This window comes from Mustela nigripes, chromosome 1 (genome assembly GCF_022355385.1).
Source record: "Mustela nigripes isolate SB6536 chromosome 1, MUSNIG.SB6536, whole genome shotgun sequence".
Classification (NCBI taxonomy): Eukaryota; Metazoa; Chordata; class Mammalia; order Carnivora; family Mustelidae; genus Mustela; species Mustela nigripes.
Window position 1 is genome coordinate 253417362 of NC_081557.1, and position 22059 is coordinate 253439420.

The following is a 22059-nucleotide window of genomic DNA, read 5'->3' on the forward strand; positions in this document are numbered from 1 at the left end:
TGCCCTCTCCAATACCCACCAACTGGTTCCCCCAACCTCCCACCCCCGCCCCTTCAAAACCATCAGATTGTTTTTCAGAGTCCATAGTCTCTCGTGATTCACCTCCCCTTCCAATTTCCCTCAACTCCCTTCTCCTCTCTAACTCCCCTTGTTCTCCATGCTATTTGTTATACTCCACAAATAAGTGAAACCATATGATAATTGACTCTCTCTGCTTGACTTATTTCACTCAGCATAATCTCTTGATTAGAATATTTGTTCTTTGGGTCTCAAGTTTGAGAAGTTCTTTATAAATTTTGTATATAGCCATTTATTTGATAAGATGTTTGCAGATATCTTTTCCCATTCTCTTGATTGTTTTTGGTTTTGTCAACTATTTCCTTTGTTGTGCAAAAGCTTTTTATCTTGATGAAGTCCCAATAGTTCATTTTTGGCTTTCTTTCCCTTGCTTTTGGATACGTGTCTAGCCAGAAATTGCTGTGGCCAAGGTCACAGAGGTTGCTGCCTATGTTCTCCTCTAGGATTTTTAAAAAATTATTTTTATTAACATATAATGTATTATTTGCCCAAGGGTTACAGGTCTGTGAATCATCAGGCTTACATATTTCACAGTACTCACTATAGCCCATACCCTTCCTCATGTCCATAACCCAACCACCCTATCCCATAACCCAACCCACCCCCCAGAAACCCTGTTTGTATTGTGATTAAGAGTCTCTTATGGGGCGCCTGGGTGGCTCAGTGGGTTAAGCCGCTGCCTTCGGCTCAGGTCATGATCTCAGGGTCCTGGGATCGAGTCCCGCATCGGGCTCTCTGCTCAGCAGGGAGCCTGCTTCCTCCTCTCTCTCTGCCTGCCTCTCTGCCTACTTGTAATCTCTCTCTGTCAAATAAATAAATAAATCTTTAAAAAAAAAAAAAGAGTCTCTTATGAATTGTCTCCCTCCCAATCCCATCTTGTTTCATTTTTTCCTTCCCTAACCCTCACAACTCCCCACCCTGCCTCTCAAGTTCCTCGTGTCAGAGATCATATGATAATTGTCTTTCTCTGATTGACTTACTTCACTCAGCATAATATCCTCTCATTCCACATCATTGCAAATGTCAAGATTTCATTTCTTTTGATGGCTGCATAGTATTCTATTGTATATTTATACCACATCTTCTTTATCCATTCATCTGTTGATGGACATCAAGGTTCTTTCCATCGTTTGGCTATTGTAGACATTGCTTCTATAAACATTCAGGTGTACATGCCCCTTCAGATCACTGCATTTGTATCTTCAGGGTAAATACTCCGTAGTGTGATTTCTGGGTCATAGGGTAGCTCTGTTTTCAACTTTTTGAGGAAAATCCATGCTGTTTTCCAGAATGACTGCACCACCTTGCATTCCCACCAACACTGTATGAAGGGTTCCCTTTCTATGCATCCTAGCCAATATCTGTTATTTTCTGACTTGTTAATTTTAGCCTTTCTGACTGGTGTGAGGTGGTATCTCATTGTGGTTTTGATTTGTACATCCCTGATGTTGAGGGATGTTGAGCACTTTTTCATGTGTCTGTTGGCCACTTGGATGTCTTCATTCCAGAAATCTCTTTTCATGTCTTCTGCCCATTTCAAAATTGGATTTTTTGTTCTTTGGCTGTTGAGTTTGATATGTTCTTTATAGATTTTTGGATGCTAGCCTTATATCTGATATGTCTTTTGCCAATATCTTCTCCCATTCTGTCAGTTGTCTTTTGGTTTTGTTGACTGTTTCTTTTGCTGTGCAAAAGCTTTTGATCTTGATGAAGTCCCAATAGTTCATTTTCCCCTGTGTTTCCCTTGCCTCTGGTGATGTTTCTGGGAAGAAGTTGCTGTGGCTGAGGTCAAAGAGGTTGCTGCCTGTGTTCTCCTCACGGATTTTGATGGATTCCTGTCTCACATTGAAGTCCTTGATCCATTTGGATTCTGTTTTTGTGTGTGGTATAAGGAAATGGTTCATTTTCCTTCTTCTGCATGTGACTGTCCAATTTTCCCAATTTGTTGAAGAGACTGTATTCTTTCCATTAGACTCTCTTTCCTGTTTTGTTAAGTATTAATTGACCATAGAGTTAAGGGTCTCTTCCTGGGTTCTTTAGTATTCCATTGACCTATGTGCTTATTTTTGTGCCAGTACCATACTATCTTGATGATTACAGCTTTGTAATGGAGCTTACAGTTGGGAATTGTGATGCCACCAGCTTTGGTTTTCTTTTTCAACCTTCCTCTGACAACTTCGGGTCTTTTCTGGTTCCATATAAATTTTAGGATTATTTGTTTCATTTCTGTTAAAAAAAAAAGTTGATAGTATTTTGATGGGGATTACATTGAATTATAGACCGCTCTAGGTAGTATACACACTTTAACAATATCTGCTCTTCTAATCCATGGGCATGGACCATTTTTCCATTTCCTGTCTTTCCTTTCTTTCATGAGTGTTTTATAGTTTTCTGAGTAAAAATCCTTTGCCTCTTTGCTTAGGTTTATTCCTAAATATCTTGTGATTTTAGATGCAATTGTAAATGGGGTTGACTCCTTAATTTCTTTTTCTTCTGTCTCACTGTTAGTGAATAGAAATGTAACTGATTTCTGTGTATCAATTTTATATCCTGCCACTTTTCTGAATTTCTGTATGAGTTCTGACAAATTTGGGTTAGATTTTGATGGGTTTTCCACATAAAGTATCATATCATCTGATATGATAACCTATTCTTGTAGGTTAAGGACCTCTTGTCCTGAGCTGCTTTCAGGATTTTCTCTTTGTCTCTGATATTAGCAAGCTTCACTATTATATGTCAGGGAGTTGATTTATTTGTGTTGATTTTGAGGGGGTTTCTTTGTGTTTCTTGGACTTGAATGCCTGTTTCTTTCCCCAGATTAGGGAAGTACTCAGCTATAATTTGCTCCAATATATCTTTCTTCTTCCTCTGAGACCCCAGTTATTCTAAAATTGTTTTACTTTATGGTCTCACTTATCTCTTGAATTCTTCTACTATGATCTACTATTTATCCCTTTTTCTTAGTTTCTTTATTCTCCATAGCTTTGTCTTCTCTATCACTAATTCTCTCCTCTGCCTCATTGATGCTAGCAGTTAGTAACAGCCTTTCTTATTTTAACTTGATTTGATTTTATTTCTTCTACTTCTCCAGGAAGGGATTCTCTAGTGTCTTCTATGTTTGTTATTTTTTTCCCCACGCTCAGCTAGTATCTTTATAATTGTCATTCTGAAACTTTAGTTCTGACATCTACTTATAATCCATAATCCCTACTTATTAGGTCCCTGGCAGTCAGTATTGTCTCTTGTTCTCTTTTTCTTCAAGGTGAATTTTTCCATCTTATCATTCTCTCAAGAGAAGGATAGATGGACAAGAAAACAGAATTCTAAAATTACACTAAGAAATATACACTAAACAAATCAGAAGAAACATGAAACTGGAAAAAAAATAAAAAAAAAAAAAAGAAAAGAAGGAGAATAAAATCAGACAGATGAACAGAACAGAGCAATACATTAATTCCTGGGTGCATTTTGGTCTGGATGCATTTTTTAGAAAAAGCTATTTCCCAAAATTATAAAGAAAGAAAAAACATATATGTTCAAAAATAAAATTAAATACATTGAAAGGATAGAATGTAACTATAAACTTGAAAATTAAATAGACTTAAAAAAGAGAATATAATTAGGTGAACAGAACAGAGCAATACACTAGGTTCTGGGTGTATTTTCCTCTGTTAGAAGAAACTGCATCCCAAAATCGTAAAGAAAGAAAAACATATATATACAAAAATAAAAGAAAATACAAAGAAAGGATGTAACTTTTAACAAAGAATGTAACTTTTAAAAGGAAGTTTTTTTTAAAAATGACTTAATAAAAGGTTGATAAAATAAGAAATTGGTTGAAAAGGAAAAATAAAAATAATTAAAATTGAAAGCCTAAAAAACCATGAGAAAACAAACAAACAAAAACAAACACTAATTCTACATACTATTTTGCCCTAGCGGTGGAGTTTTACAGAGCTGTGTGATCAGTAAACATGGTCTCAGCCAGGAGAAGGAGAATAAAAAGGGTGGGCTCCTAATCTCTAACCCCAGAGCCGAAAGCTGGGGAACCCACTCTGAATATTTCTGTATCAGGCACATGATCATGCTTTAAGTCTCCAGACCTTCAGATTCCTGTGATACAAACCCGTGCTGCTCCTCTTGGGGGAAGGAGGTGAGTCTTGCCATGATTCTGCTGCTTGCTGGGTCCCTGCTCAGAGAGGAGTCACTTGGTCATGCCCTGATTCATGGTTTATGGCAACATGGAGCTGGAAGCCCACTCCTGGGCTCATTGATTGCAGCCAGCTTTCCCATCTCAGTGCCTGGGAATTCTGTACTCAAGCCCCTCCATTCTTTCTGTGACACTGGAGATTCTGAGACCATACTGTCCTACCTAGGATTCCACCCCACTTCACCACCTGAGCATCTTTCAGTCAGGGACATCCCTCAATGGAGCAGACTTCTGAAAGTTCTCATTTTGTACTCCACTGCTGTATTATTTCTAGTAGCCAGCTTACAGAGCTCCCCCCCTTTGTTTTCCTATATATCACCTCAGATTCACTTCTCTATATCTCCTACCTTGCAGAAAGTGGTCACTTTACTATTTGTAGAATTGAAGCATTTCTTTTCTTAGATTTCCAGTTGAGTTTGCAGGTGTTGAGAATGATTTGATAGCTATATAGCTGAATTACTGGCATCAGACAAAACTAAGGTGTCCTACTCCTCTGACATCAGGGACCACAGGAGTGTTCTTTTTTCTACCAAGCCTTCAACTGATAGGGTGAGGCCCATCCACATTATGGAGGTAATCAGTATACTGATTTAAATATTAATCTTACTTAAAAAATACCTTCACAACTTCATCTGGCCCAATGTTTGAATAAATACATGGGTACTGTGGCCTAGCCAAACTGACACATAAAATTAACATCACTTCAAAATGCCCTTACCCTTTCTTATTGCATTAATCTTGGCGGGGGGGGATAACTCACTCAGATACAAGGTTACTTACTTGTGACTTTTTTTATCTTATTTTTCATCTGAGAAAATGTTTCTACTGCATTTCCTTTTGGAAACAATTCCTAGGTTATACAACTTTAAATAAACCATAAAAGTGAAACATAGAGAAAATAAGGGTGTTCTTGTTTTCCAGTGTTCTTTGATGCCTTTCATAAGAGATTCATTTGCTTATCCTTTGCTTTTACTATTACTTTTTTTTTTCCTAACACAATTTTCTTCTAAAGGAGGAGAAAATAACTATGTTTATGATTATGGATAAAATTTGAATGAGTGTCATTATGGTTAAAACTGTAATGAGCTGACAATATGTCAACTCTCTTGCTATATCTTTACCCATTTGACTTCACAGAATGTTCTCTTTTTTACTGTGTGTATACACGGTGGCCACCAGGCCTGGGACACTTTCATTATGTGTTGCCGTAAATGTTTTTAAATATACATTACTTTTGTGTCTGTTTCCAACATAATTTTGATGGACTTGCTAAATAGAAGTATATGGGCCAATGAAATAAAGCAATGCAACTCTCATGAAAATAATGTTTGAAGTCTTGCTGGGTGTCTTCACATTCTCTAAATTGACAATTGATCATGTCACAAAATAGATTACTGTTACATGAACTTGAGCATCAGGGTGCCTGGGTGACTCAGTGGGGTAAAGCCTCTGCCTTTGTCTCAGGTCATGATCCCAGGGTCCTGGGATCGAGCCCCATATTGGGCTCTCTGCTCTGTGGGGAGTCTGCTTCTACCTCTCTCTCTGCCTGCCTCTCTGCCTACTTGTGATCTCTGTCTGTCAAATACATAAATAAAATCTTTTTTAAAATAGTACAATATTTAAAAAAGAAAAAAAAAACGAACATAACCGCAGTAAACTCTTAAAACAGTCTCACCAATTTGTAGACAAAACATTGATCAGAGTAAAACTTGTCAATAATATTTCTTTTTGTAGTTAACTGGTTAATATTCACAATTGTGAGGTTGGTTAATGGTGAGGTGAGTTGTCATGATTTCCACAGTATCTCTAGGAGTATATTCAGTGACCTTTTGAAAATGTTGAGATACTATGAATATTAACATTAAATTTTACTATCATAGTTAATGTTGCAATGAACACGGGTGTGTATATATATATATATATATAATCTTTTCAAACTGGTGTTTCCCTGGTCTTCTGATAAATATCAGGAAATGGGCGTTAAGAAGTACAAACTTCTACCCATAGAATAAATAAGTCATAGGGATATAATGTCTAGCATAAAGAATATAGTCAATAACATAATAACTTCTTATGTTGAAAAAATGGTAATTGGACTTATGTGGATCATTTCATATCTATAAACATATTGAAACATGATGATATACATTTGTAACTGATAAGATTTTTATCTCAATGATATTTCAAATTAAAACTATCTAAAATGTAAGCTTTAGGATGTTGGAGGCCACGGCATGGTTGGAGTCAAAGACCAAACCAGGCCCTGACTTGTGTCTCCTTCAAAGTCTGGACACTTTGACAAGGTTAAGGATGGGAAAGTTGAGTGCACTGAGAAAAGGGTCTGTGCTATGTGTCATGCGCTCGCCTACGTGACTTCCCACACACTATCCCTACAGTAGGGAACAATGTGGCCAGGATCATGAATTCTTAGTTAGTCCTTGTTGTTCTGTACCTCCCATAACCCACTCCCTGGTTGATTGTATTGCTAATGGCTTTAGCTGAAACTGCCTGGTATCACAAGGTTTGCTTGTAGTGAATGTAAACTTGTTACAGGAACTTGCGGTCATCTGACTATGTACTGATGTAATGCTCCTCCTATTCTGGTCTGCCTTATAAATGCTTGTAAGAAATGGAATAAAATTGGCACTGTTGGACATCATCTTCAGTGTCCCTCCTGCCCCCATCTCTGTCTCTTAACCTTTTTTCATCATTCTCTTAGCCCTCAAAGTTACCCTGGTCGATTCGTCGCGCTGGCTGCAACATTAGTAGGTACTACAGATTACATTCTAAAAAGAAATAAAAGATGTTTTTAAAATACAGATTCTAAACTGGTCAAGCTCTATTTTTTTTATGTGTTTTTACTATTTCCTGCCATGCCAACTCCCACCCTAAACAAACGACTCATCATCATGTGAAAGAAGCCCTAAAAAGGGAAATCTGAAATTGTCCCTGAAACATGAGATTTATTTTGATGTGCTTCAATTATTCTACATATCCTAACATATGTTAAAATTCTAATTATTTTATTTCAGGGTAATAATCATATCACCTTACACACACACACATGCTCTCTCTCTTTCTCAAAGTTTGAATGATTGAGATTTCCAAAAAAATATTTATTCAAGATTACAGAAATATCAGATGTAACACTGTGGTGGGGGATTTGATAGTGACAGAGGCTGTGTATGTGTGGAGTAGGAGGTATATGGGAAATCTCTCTATCTTCCTCTTAATTTCACTGTGAACCTAAAATATTCTAAAAGATGAAGTTTTAATTAAAAAATGAGTCACATATATGATAAATAATTCTATATTTAATAATTTACTTTACAGAGATAATCAGAGACATAGCTAGCAATGTTATGTAAAAACAATTATTATACAAAAAGTGTCAACTTAAGACTAAAATATCTTAAATATCTTATTTCATACATATGGATGTAATTAATTAAACAAATTCCAAAGACAAAAGGAATGCCCAGTTACATTTCTAGTTGCTATACCAGGTTAAAGGAAACAATTCAAATACATTGCATATATTTGGATAACAGGAAAAAACACACCAAAATACAATAGGTGATTTTGTCAAGGTTTAGTGATTCTGTTTGATTATACTTTCCTTTCCATGTCTTTATTCTATTTTTCTAAACATTTTTAATGAATATTTGCTGTATCAATAATCAAGAAGAGGGCTGATGTAAAGAAGAAAAATTATTGACCTAATGACCATTTGGGCATTTTTTTTTAATTGAAGTATATTGACACACAGTGTTGCATTAACTTCAGGTTTATGGCATAATGATTTCACAAAGTCTATACATTATGCTATGCTCACCATAAGTGTAGTTGTTGTCTGTCACCATACAATGTCATTATGATACCATTGATTATATTCCTGATGTTGTACCTGTTATTCCCATAACTTGTTCATTCAATAACTGGAAGCCTGTGCCTTCAACTCCCCTTCATCCATTTTACCCAACCTTCTATCTCCCTCTCTTTAACAACCAATTGTTTATTTCCTGTATTTATGGGTCTATTTCTGTTTTGTTTTGTTATTTAGATTCCCCATAAATGATATGGTATTTGTTTTTATTCTGTCTGCCCTATTTCCCTTAACATAAACCCCTCTAGGAATGTCCATGTTGACACAAATGGCAAGGTTTCTTTATTTTTTATGGTTAGTACCCCATTTGTGTGTGTGTATGTTTTCTCCATCCATTTACCTTTCAATGGACACTCAGGTAGCTTCCATATCTTGGCTATTGTAAGTATTGCTGCAACAAACATAAGGGTGCGTATATCTTTTTTAAATTTGTGTTTTCACTTTATTTGAGTAAAATCCCAGTAGTGGAATTACTGGATTATGTGGTATTTCTATTTTTATTTTTATTTTTAAGGAAACTCCAAATGGTTTTCCACAGTAGCTGCATCAATTTACATTCCTATCAATAGTGCACAAGTATATGTTTTTCTTCATATCCTCACCAACACTTGTTATTTATTGTCTTTTGATACTAGCCATTTTGACAGGCATAAAGTAATATCTCATTGTCATTTTGATAGCATTTCCTTGGTAATTAGTAATGTAAAAATAGCCCAAGTATGTCTAGTACTGAAAAAAAAGCAAAGTATATTATTTTGACTTATTTTTACATTATACAATCTATGTCGTGTGAGAAGTGGTATAACTGCTCTAGACAGTTGTCAGTGGTTTTTTTTGTTTGTTTGTTTGTTTTTTGTTTGTTTGTTTTTTTAATGAAACACAAATGAAAATAGTTCTACAGAGTCTGTATCACTGTCATGGCAGAAATTGCAACTTGTCTAATCTTAGTGCTATATACATGTTTATACTGTTCTTTTATTGAAGACTAACTCTGACACTATTTCCAAAGATGAGCATTCTTCTGGTACAGACTGAGAGGTGGAGGGAATCCTCTTTTAGAATATTATTTTCACCAGGAATATGAACAACAAAATATAGGCCAATTAAAATGTACCTTGGATTAATATATTTCTTATAATACAACTCACTCTTACCACATAAACATTTAAAACAAAAATCAGACTAAAAGTTTTAAGTAAATAAGATAAATATTTTAAAACATGTTAGACTCGTTATTATAAGATGGTGGCTCTGCAGTCTTCTTCGTTCCTCATTTTCTAAAGAAACCTAATACTTGTGAACTTTGTGCTTACTCTGCCCACGCATTTAGTTAAAGATAAGTGTGCATTCAGCTCTTGAGGTGGCTCTGATTGGTGTACAACTAATTCCATTCATCTAGGCAATCATTCGTTTATAATGATCATGTTACCTTAACCAATGAGTCCAAAGCAGTGGTCTGCCAAGAAAAATTGGCAAACATTTGTGCTTCCAGTTAAGATTGAGGAACAGAACCATGTTACCCATGGAAGTAAAGAGCAAAATTTCTGGAGCTATCTTACCATGTCATGATCCAGTACATTTTGGGGGCATTTTAAGTTAGGTTATATATTATTTGAGGTTGTGTGTATCCCAACTTATGCAAAACAAATGAGGAAAATCTAAACAAAACACAAATCGTATTTAAAAGTAATGCACAGGGGAGCCTGGGTGGCTCAGTGGGTTAAGCCTCTGCTTTCGGCTCAGGTCATGATCTCAGGGTCCTGGGATCGAGCCCTACATCGGGCTTTCTGCTCAGCAGAGAGCCTGCCTCCCCCTGCCTCTCTGTCAACTTGTGATCTCTCTCTCTCTCTCTGTCAAATAAGTAAGAAAAAAAAAAAAGGTAATGTACGATGGGTCTTTTGTCCTGCTATGATATGCTTTTTAATGAATGGTATCATATGCATTCATTTTAAAATTGCATAATACAACATAAACAAATGCATTAGCTCATGAAAAATAAATGAGATCTGTTGGGGTGTTAGAGATTATACATAAGGGATGTTTGATATACTATTTGGCCTAATTGAAAGAAATAAAATTAGAAACCCTGAGAGAGGTCTTAATAAGTCAGGATGGGAAATAAACATAAACAGATGAAAATAGTACCAGAGGCAATTTATCTTTCTACATAAAAAGAATCAAAACATATTTTCTCTATTTGGGGTGTCTTAGGGTATCATTATAAAGACTTATATAGTAAGGGAAGAACCAGAAGAGTATTCCAAGGGTCCTTAGAGCACAAAAAGTTGGCACTGTACAACTTTAATTAAGGCTTAAACAAAAAAGAAAGTTAATTTCTGGATCTTTATTTATTTCCTTAACCCATTCAATATTCTATTAGTCTCAATTCATTTAAAAAAAATTATGATTCTCAGTGGCCAGAATTCTACCTACATGTTGCATAGCTGTGCCAGTTGACTACCTCTTCTTTTCATTATTTCCTGCATATTAAATTGTAAATGTTTTGCTAACACTAGAGGCATAACTTATAATTTATATTCTCTTAAAATTCATGATTTTGACAGATAAGTTTTTTTTATGTGTAGGAGTTTTAATAAGGCTGCAAATTATGCAACAGGGGCGTTTACAAAGTTTGAGTAAGCATAAGGTTTTTTACTTTCAAAATTCTTACGATTATATTTGTTTTTATTTTATATTTCCTATTTCTTCTAGAAAGAGTTGAGATAGAGAACTAAATACTTAAAATTAAGTATATATAGATTATTAATTTAGACTACATATAATGGTCAAAAATATACCAAAGAGTCAAAATAATTATTTTTTTGCTTATATGTGGTAAGCTTTACTGCTGTCAAAATATTCCCTACAGCTTTCTCTCATGTTCTGTCTCCTACCAAACTTTCCCTAGAAGGAATACCATGTGATTTGCTTTGGCCAATAAAGTGTGTATGTAAACTTTCATGAAAACACTATAAAAGCCATTGTGTGGTTTTCATATTTGTCCTTTTGCTCTGCTTTGAGGCCTGAATATCCCAGATAGGAGCTGTTCCTACAAGATTGTTTTGAAAATTAAAAGAAAACCCATGATGGACATGAGTTTAGTTGTAAGTTAACAAGTCTGTGGATCATTTGTCATCAGAGTATAAATTGACTTAAGCTGACTGACTGTATAATTCAGTACAGTGTCATACCGAATACTTTTATATAAACTGTATCTTCTAATTTTTGTGATTTATTGATAAATTTTTACCTGCATTTTAACAGTGAGAAAAAAATAATACCCAGAAGCTACAAAATGAATTCAATAACTAAGCTCTCTGATTTTAAAACCTATGCATTTAGCCATTGCTCTATAATTTATCCTTTATTTTAAAAATAATTCATATGACTCATAAAAGACATAAATTTCTGAAAACAAGCAACTATAACTGAAGCATAGTTGCATAATTTCAAGTCTTCTTTACCCCACAAATGTTTTGTATACTAATCTTGAATAATAAAAAAGTTCTCCCTTGTACAAAATTTTGTTTTATATGAGAATGACCTCAATAGTGGCATTTTATATTATAGGGAAGTAAATGCTGGAAATTATTTTTTTTTCAATTTTTATTCTATTCAATTATTTTGAAAAATTTGCATAATTTGAAAATCAAAATAAACGGAAGAGAGGATTAAATAAGAATCCCTTCCCAACAAAAGAAATTACCCAAAACTCTAATCTAGAAGAAAACAATGTTATCAGCTATTTGAGTACATTCCCAGAGATAATGTATGTCTCTAGAACCGATACTCTGGATCCTTCTTTTACTATTTAATATTAGACCCTGGCAATTGTGCCATAGGATAGCATAATATATAGATCTATAAATATATAAAAAGATTTCTTATTCTTTTATAGTAGGATCATGATTTATTACTGGATGTTTACAGTTATGCACGTATATCTGTAGAAAAAAACTATTAGATATACAGAGTTAGACCAATTCATAATCTTTATAGATAAATTGGCAAATTTCTCTCGTGAGAGGTTTTACCAATCTGTAGTCCCACAAACAATGCAAAAGAGATTCTTCACACATTTGTTGATGCCAATCCAATAGGAGAAAAAACATATTTCCGTGTAATTTGATTTTCATTTCTATTTTTTGTTTTATATCTGAGGCGGTGAGTCTTTTCATTTGTTAAGAATTTCCTGTATTTACTTTTCTGTAAACTTTCTGGTAATATCTTTAATTTATTTTGTTAAAAGAGACTTTAAAAAGTTATCGCTATCACCAAGGTCATCTACATTTTTTCCCATTTTATTTTTTAGGAGTTTTATAATTTTTGCATTTAACATTTAGGTCTGGGATCCTTTTGAGTTAATTTTTATAAGGTATGTATAAAGTATGTGAGATCTGTGTCAAAATTCACTTTTGTGCATGTGGATGTTCAGTTGTTCCAATAACATTTGTTGAAAAGTCTATGTGCCATTGTATTGCCTTTGTTCTTTTGTCAGGTATTAGTTGACTGCATTTATGTGGTTTATTCCTGGGCTCTCTAGTCTCTTCTGTGAATCTACTTGTCAGAGAGTGCCAGTTCTCCAACTTCATTTATCTTCCTCAGGTCTTTGTCGTCTATTCTGGATATTTTGTCTCTTCATATAAACTTTAGAATTTGTTTGTTGTTATCCACAAAATAATATTTGAGATTTTGACTGAGACTGCTTTGAATTTATAAATCATGTTGGGAAGAACTAACATCTTGAAAATACTGAGTCTTATTATCAATGAATGTAGACTTTCTCTCTATTTAGTTCTTTGATTTCACTCATCACAGTTTTGTAGTTTTTCTCAGATAGATTATGTTCATATTTTGTTAGATTAATATATTAAGTGGTTCATTTTTTGTATGCTAATATAAATGATAAGGTGTTGTTAATTTCAAGTCCCACTTGTTCATTGGTGTTATATTTTGACTCCTATTTCTGTGGAAATATATACAGTTGTATTTTTCCTCATAGTATTCACATCAATTTATACACTTGCCAGTAATTTATGCAATGGCCTTATTCCAGGCACATTTGACAAAGATCATTTAAAATATATATGAACTTTTGTTGCATTAGGTTTATTATTAATTAATTAAATATATCCTATATGTTTACTTTCCAATATTATTACTAGTTTGCGAACTCTATATTAATCATGTATACCCATTTTTGTTGGATATTATTCTAATTATTAATTTGAAAGCTTTTTACATATTTCATCTGATCTAATATTGTCATAAATACTGATTAAACTCTGAAGTTAACATATAAGAGAGCCAGAATAAAGATATCTCAAAACCTGAAATTTCCAGATAAAACGTTTTTTTTCCCTTTCTCATGTCATTTGTTAACTTTTAATAACTTTGATTACTTTTTAAAGTTAATAATAAATTAAACATTTCTTTGATTTTTTTTGCATTTCTGATTTAAGATCTTGCCTGAAACAAAGGACTGAATTTTTAAAATACTGTCTTTGACAGTGATTTTAAAATTAGTTTCTAATTTCTGAGAAAATTTGAAAAATATTATATAATTGAATTCAAAGTAATTATATAAAACCTGATAAATTGGGGCAAAACTCATTTTCTTGAAAGAGAGAGGTTGTAAACAAAATTATTGATGAAATCTACTTTTACCAAGTCTCCATTTGAACAAAAATTCTAATTCAGATCAATTTTATAAACCATTGGTACTTTGTGATGTAGGCTATTCAGATTAAGAAATATGCTTTTATCAGTCAAACATTTTTTAGATGAAATATTTCACATCATTAAACTTTGTATTTGTTACAAAATATTATCACAAATAAAGAAATACTATTGTGATATACAGTTGAACAACTGATTCACTGCAAAAACCCCTGTGCACTAACTGATGAAATTACTTTCTCTATAGGCTGCAATTTTATAGAGCAATAAAATGTTGATATTAATTTATCTTTAATCATTATAAAACATTTTGAGAAATCTATATGTTTTAAACACTTGAGTCTTTTATAATTTAAAGAATCAACACAATAATGTACTTTTTTGCATTTTTTGCTCCTTGTAGCTACATTTCTTTGTCACTTCACATTCTTTTTTCTTTAAAAATTCTAAGATATATTTTGGAAAACAATTCTGATTCATTATTCTGATAACAAACAATGATACTATTTGAATATTTACTTGAATATTCCATATATGCCTCAAAGTCCATATTTTCCCCCAAAAAAACAAAAAAAAACTTACCACTTCTACCTCTATACAATGTCAACAATCAACTGTTAATCGAAAGTAGCCTGTCCAAAGAATGTTATTACTTCTAATCTAATTTTGCTATGCTAGAAAATTGTATATTATCCTTAATCCCATCGTTTTCTTCATTCTTCACATCTGTAAATTATGGTGCTATTTGATTCCTAAATTGCTTCTAAATCCCACCATCTCTGATTTGCACGGCCACTATTCTAATTCAGGTCAGCATCATTGTATTTATTACACTCATTCTTTTAGTCAAGTTTTTCATATCCTGAATTTATTCTCTATCTTAATTTGACAATGTTACTATTGCTGAGGGTACTGCCAATAAACACTTATGTGAACTTTCTTACATATCTAAGCAGTTGTATATCAGCACTCTTAGTCTAGCTCATGTTTTAAGGTATTAGGCAGGTATATACCATAACTTAAATGTTGTATTGTGGTAATCTCTATTAAAAATGGCATTTCCCCCCTCAGTTTCTCTCTTCTCTCTCTTCAGTATTTATAAATAAAGTGAATTTTAGAAAACTGAATAACTACATGTGTTAAAATGTCATATACCTTAAATATTTACCTGCTTGTCCTCTATTTCCCTGAAGACATTTTATTTTTCAGAGTAGTCTGAAATTTTTTCCCAAGTCTCAAGTAGAGAGTGATGGTGTTCAATGCTTACTAAAATTACTTAATGTTCTTTACATCCTGAATGCAGTTGTTTAAACTAAACATCAATTACAAAGGACACCTGGGTAGTTCAGTTGGTTAAACAACTGCCTTCAGCACAGGTCATGATCCCAGGATCCTGGCATTAAAACCCACATTGGGCTCCTTGGTCAGCAGGGAGCTGCTTCTTCCTCTGTCTTCCAGTCCCCCACTTGTAAGCTCTTTCTCTCATTTATTCTTTGCATTTTACCCAATTCTAATGGACTTACATATGCATATTTTTTCCTCAACATTATTAGAAACCTTTTGCTCTATCTGTATTTGATTATTTCAGAATCTGTTTTTAATAGGTGGCATTCCTTTTGGTACCTATTGGTGTTTTGTTTTTAACTTATTTTTTATGGTTATTTACTAACCTGATTTCAAAAATTCATTTTTTAAATTTCTTTTCAGCATAACAGTATTCATTGTTTTTGCACCATACCCAGTGCTCCATGCAATACATGCCTTCCTTAATACCCACCACCTGGATCCCCCCACCTACCACCCCCCAACCCCTTCAAAACTCTCAGGTTGTTTTTCAGAGTCCATAGTCTCTCATGGTTTATCTCCCTTTCCAATTTCCCTCAACTCCCTTCTCCTCTCCAACTCCCCATGTCCTCCATGTTATTTGTTATGCTCCACAAATAAGTGAAACCATATGATAATTCACTCTCTCTGCTTGACTTATTTCACTCAGCATAATCTGTTCCAGTCCTGTCCATGTTGCTACAAAAGTTGGGTATTCATCCTTTATGATGGAGGCATATTACTCCACAGTGTATATGGACCACATCTTCATTATCCATTCGTTCATTGAAGGGCATCTTGGTTCTTTCCACAGTTTGGCGACCGTGGTCATTGTTGCTATGAACATTGGGGTACAGATGGCCCTTCTTTTCACGACATCTGTATCTTTGGGGTAAATACTCAGGAGTGCAATGGCAGGGTCATAGGGAAGTTCTATGTTTAATTTCTTGAGGAATCTCCACACTGTTCTCTAAAGAGGCTGCACCAACTTGCATTCCCACTATCTATTTAGGAATATTTGGTCATTTGTTTATATATAACTTTTCTAAAAATCTTTCTGTTTTCCTAATATTGGCCCCAAATTCAAGTTTGTGTTAAACACAAAAAAGAATGTTCTTTTTAACTCTTTACAAAATGCTATAATTAATGAGCATTTATTTGCAAATATTCATGTGTGGAATTCATAACCTTGAGACAATTCATGACCTTAAGACAATTTATTCACAGTATGTTGACAATAATTCTACTCATACTCTGCATTTTATATGTGTTTCAAGATCAAAGCAAACATGGAAATGTGCAGACAAATTATATTAAGATCTTGTATCACATACAATTTTCTATTTTCTATTAGTTAAACAAAGACTATATGGAGAAGTGGTATAGTAAAATGTCAATAACACTGAAAGCAGAAAACATTGGAATTCAAATTCTGAATATAACTTACTTATACTGTATTTTTGGGTAAGTTGAATATTCTTTTTTATCCTGTTTCCTCACCTATTAATAAAGAAGTCAAATAATTATAAGAATTAAGTCATATATGAAACAAACACACACATTTATTTGCTATCATAAATATTAAATAAATAGAAGTTGCTATCATATAGCATTTGTAATGAAACCTTTGAATCTTTTTGTAAATTTTATTCAAAAACATATTAATAGTAAAATATGATAAATACTATATACTGAAGTCATTTTTATATACACTCAAAAAACTATAACAAAAAAAAAGAAAGAAAAGAGACCAGAGTTAGTTTGCTTGTATCTCTGACTGACTATAATATGAACTTGAAGTTAGTGACATTAGTTTACTTTTATATGCCCACCACATAATACATTGGATGGATTAAGTGGATATTAATATATGTTTGTAGAATACTAGTCTGTGTGTTTTTTATCCCAAAGTTTATATCCATTTCAATTTCATCCTCTATCACATAAGATCAAGGCATCAGTGATTAACTGTGAAATGATAAAGAATTAAGGATGATATGCTTTTGTAATTCATGTAGGTTATTCACAAGTGCAATATTATAAATTATAGCCTTGGGCTTTTAGAGAAAAAAAAAAAAGAGTATTTAAAATCCAGATGTGGGCTTTCACCAGTAATGGGGGAAAAATAATAATTGTCCTTAAATTTGCAGTTTAAAGGCTTAATGAATAGTGATTATAACTGACTTAAATTTCTGTATTTTAAAAGGTTATCTAAAAATGAATTTGTACATCTGCAATATACTATGTATTTACTAGAAATTGAGTTGTTTATGGTATTAATCACCAGCATTTCGCTGAGCTCTCTTTGCTAAAAATCTATAACTACTGATTTTTCAGTAATCTAATACATTCAAAAAAGTTCAAATAGGAAAAAAAGAATTTTCAGGAACAGAAACTATCATTATACAAAATGATACTACTGGCATGGAACATTAAGATAATCTAGTATGTCGTTATTTTATAACTAGGATAAGTGATGACCAGAAGTATTTTCAGATTTACAAGTTACAGAGCAAGTTAGTGGCAGAATTTCAAGTCTCTGATGAATTTTTCTTTTTATAATAATTATAAATAGTTTATTATTTTGGCATATAGCATATGGTATTTGCAGGGATAAACTGGATTGGAAAACACACTTAATCCAATACCACTGCATTTCTTGCTTACAATTTTTGTTTATAACTTAATATAATTTTGATGTCACAAAAATAATACTTTTAATTAGCAGCACAATTAAACAAAAATAGTTGAACTGATAGGAAGACAAAGGAAATGAAAGGGTACTAGTAGGAGAATGCAATCTTCTAGCAGATATTCACTGCATAAACTGACACCAGGCTTAAGGTCCACCATAGTGGGTGCTTTCAAGATAGATTGGAGAGATTACAGACAAAGAAACATCTTCCAATCATGGGCATAGTATGGACAGGAAATCTTACTTTGTTATATTTTCATGATGCCCTGATTTGCTCTTCTTTAGTCTAAGGCCACTTTACATTTCCTGTTTGATTATTTCTTTTACAGCATACAGAATTTTCCAACTTTAATAACATAGTAATACAAATGATTTCTATAGCTTTCCAAAGTGAACAAAATATGTTTTCAAATTATATTTTCTGCACTGTTTCTCTTTTGCATTGCTAACTTTTTTCTAATTATTTATGGTGTTTTTAATGTACATAATTCTTTGTAACTTGAGAATACTTTTAAATATCAAGGAAATCTCAACTACCAACCGAATTAAAAAAGATATACACAGATTTATTCTCCCTGTTGGCTCTTACTGTCCACAGGGTACAATTTCAGACACAGAGGTAATGTGTTGGTTATTGTGTAGAGATTCTTCTCCAGCTTTCTTTTCTTTTGTGCTTTATTTATAACAGATCTTTTGAGTCACACTGAATCTCTACCTGCTGTCCAGTCATCTGATTTAAGAAGTTTTTGTGTAACAACGTTATATAAGCCAGTTTTTCCCTTCAACACAATCTTCACTCGCACATCATTTCCAAGATTACTTTCTTTTAACCACCAGAATCACACCATCAAGGTAAGGTTTTATCCATCGATCACTTCTGTACCCAATCATAAATAGTTGTTATTAGAAGGACAGAAATGGGCAGTTTATTGGATAATCTAGTTATGAAATAGAATTATTCATGAGTTAAAAATCTCTAATGCAATAGAAAGGTGGTTGTTCCTTCTGGCTAGCATGTTTGGTTTTTTGTTTGTTGTTTTTAAAGCTATACACTGTATGGTGACTAACATAACATAATAAAAATAAATAAATAAATAAATAAAATATATTAAAACATAAAAACTATACACTAAAGGGGTCTCCCACCTTTTATTTCTTCAAACGGTTTCAATATTTTGATTTATAGCTCTTCCTAAATTATGATTAGTGAAACTTCCTTCAGGTATCTAACAGAATGTTGATCAATATGAAGAGTTACAGTGTTCTTTGCCTCTTTTGTTCTTCTTCCAACACTATTTCAGTGGAACATGGGATTGGCTGATGTGGTTTTGCTAGCTTTCCTTCATCATGAATTGCAAAATGTGCCAAATATTCTTTATTAAATCAAGAATCACTGAATTCTATTATTAGGTCAAAATCATTCTTAACCTCCAAATGGATTTTATCCACTTATTTATTACACATTTATTAAATACCTGCTATGTACTATAAACTGTTCTAAGCAGTAAGGAATCAAAAGGAACAAGAGGATGTTTGTCTGCCATATCCTAATAGAGAAACTAATGGAGACATACTTTCTAATGGAGACATACAGTAAGCAAGCAAAAAAATTAAAATTATTATATTTTAACTGAAAGTTAACAAAAAATACTATAGAGAATATATCAATAAAGACTATACAAAATAAAAGGTAAGTTTTTTTTAAAAAAGTGCCTTTTTCATAATGCCTCTCTGAAGAAGGGTTATTGAAGCAGTGTACTAGAAGAAGAGGACTTATCTATGAGAAGACTAGATGTACTATTTGTAGAAATGTTCACTATTGGGGAAGAAAGAGAACATGCAGATAACACTGAGATGTAACAAATATACTAAAAGATGTCAAACACTTTTTAAAAGAACAAACTGATTGTTACCAGAGGGCAGGAGGATGGGGGGATGGGTTAAATAGAGAAGGGAGATTAAAGAGTGTGCTTGTAATAAACACCAGGTATTGTATGTAAGTGTAGAATCACTACATCGTATCTTTGAAACTAATATTACACTGGAATTTAAATAAAAACTTAAAAAAAATAAAAAAATAAAGGGATGTCTGGTGGTTCAGTTGGTTAAGCATAAGAATCTTGATTTCTGTTCAGGTCATGATCTCAGGATCCTGAGATTGAGCCACGCCTTGGCCTCCATGCTCATTGGGGAGTCTGCAGGAAATTTTCATCCTCTGTCCCTCCCCCTGCACTCTCTCACTCTCAAATAAATAAATCTTTAAAAATAAAAAATAAAATATTACAGCACCATTTTACTGTCAACATTTTATTGAATTGAATTAAATTAAATAGGAAGTGCATCTAGAGGAGTCTAGACCAGTAAAGAGTTTATTTCCTTACTAGCAAGGATTTTGGTGATAGACAATATAGATCTGTAAAAGCCAATCAATGAATCAGACCATTTTTTTAGAAATTGATTTTTATCCACCTGCATGTATATTCCAGGCAGGAGAAAGGGGAAAGTCCAAGAGTAAAGGTGTTTGCACTTTTCATCTGAAAAGAGTATCTTTTGTAGAAGACCATAGGCTCTTCTCATATCTCACTGGTCCCAATTTTTCATGTGGCCATTCACAAAAAAAGATCCAGAACAATCTAGTTAATGCTGTTTAAATTAAAGAGATTGAAAAACTACCTTCTAATATATTTTTTGAGCCAAAGAAAGAGTAAACTAGAAACGTATAAAGCATGTCAAAGGAGACCTAAGTCTTCCAAAGAAATAAATTAGTAAAGACAACACTTAAAAGGATAATTTTGAGAAAATCAACTCACAGATTGTAAAAATATGTATTCAAATAATTTTAAATTGTTTGTTACAATCTTATAAGCATTATTAAGCCTCATGTAGAGTTCTCCTTGAATTATCTTAAGGCAGCCTCAATTGTTATAGTTCTAATGATATCATGAGCAAAGAAAGATAAAAGGAAATCATGAATTAGTTCCTTTTTTTATGGCTACATGAAGTTAGAGAAAGAGGAAATTTGAGAGTTTTTAACTTTTGCTTATTTTCCTATTACCACTGGTATCTCTAATATAGCCACCATATAGATAGCAAGCTTAGGATCAAGTGTAAAGTATAATCATAGCTTTGTGACAAACTGAAAATACATAATCTATCAAGAGTCTTTTTTTACAATGTACTTCATTATTGTTTTATTTTAGTGAGTCTTGAAACATTTTGACATAGCTCTCTCCATCTTTCTTTCCTTATAAAGTTCCTGACATTCTACGTTTTACTTTCAGATTGACAAGGACCTCACCTTAGTATTTGGGTAACTGCAATAAAACATGAATTTGGGAGGCGCCTGGGTGGCTCAGTGGGTTAAAGCCTCTGCCTTCGGCTCAGGTCATGATCTCAGGGTCCTGGGATCAAGCCCCACATTGGTTTCCTGATCAGTGGGGAGCCTGCTTACCCCATCTCTCTCTGCTTGCCTCTCTGCCTACTTGTGATCTCTGTCTGTCAGATAAATAAATAAAATCTTAAAAAAAAAACCCAAACATGAATTTGAGTGAACTTGATTATAGTGCTCTTTTTCTTATTAGAGGTGAGAAAGTTTTGTCTCTATGGAATATGTCAGCCAATGAATAATTACTAAGTTAATTTTCATCATCTGTTTCAAACAGATTAAATATTTAAAGACATAATTTCCATCATGTCAAATTTTCAAAAGGCAGTTACTATTAAACTAAAATAATTATGTAAAATAGGATAAAAACTGTACAAGTAACTAAAGAGTAAACCTAAGTCTCACATGTGCTTAACTCAACATTATTCTGAATAAAAATGAAAAGGACAGCATCAGTGTGAGTTTTTAATGGAAATATGTTATTATTTAATGACATAGCCTTAGGGAAATTATTTGTTTAGTATCTATGAAAATCAAAAGTACAACAGAAATACACATATAACTTAATCACAGGATTTTTTTAAATTTGCGAGACAACTCTTTGGCAACACTAAGAGACAACTCTTAGTGTTTTTTATATACTAAATATTATGATGTTATTGGCTTGTAGACTTGCAAGATATAAAAGAATTGTTGGCTCGATAGAAGATGGTTTCTGACAGCAGATGCTGTTAGAATGGAGTCCAAGAGAAAAACTACAAAGAGTTTTTAGAATTTACTCTGATACCTATTTACTAACCCAC

The 22059-nt window shown here is 33.1% G+C and overlaps 1 long non-coding RNA gene across 3 annotated transcripts in view; it reads left to right on the forward strand.

The window, feature by feature from the left end:
• The window catches only part of LOC132015744 (uncharacterized), a 224458-nt gene that overhangs the window by 161760 nt on the left and 40639 nt on the right, over nt 1-22059 (forward strand). For all 3 annotated transcript variants that reach the window (XR_009403760.1, XR_009403759.1, XR_009403762.1), the window contains one exon: nt 18560-18723. This is a non-coding gene — a long non-coding RNA (uncharacterized LOC132015744). The remainder of the gene's footprint in view (nt 1-18559; nt 18724-22059) is intronic.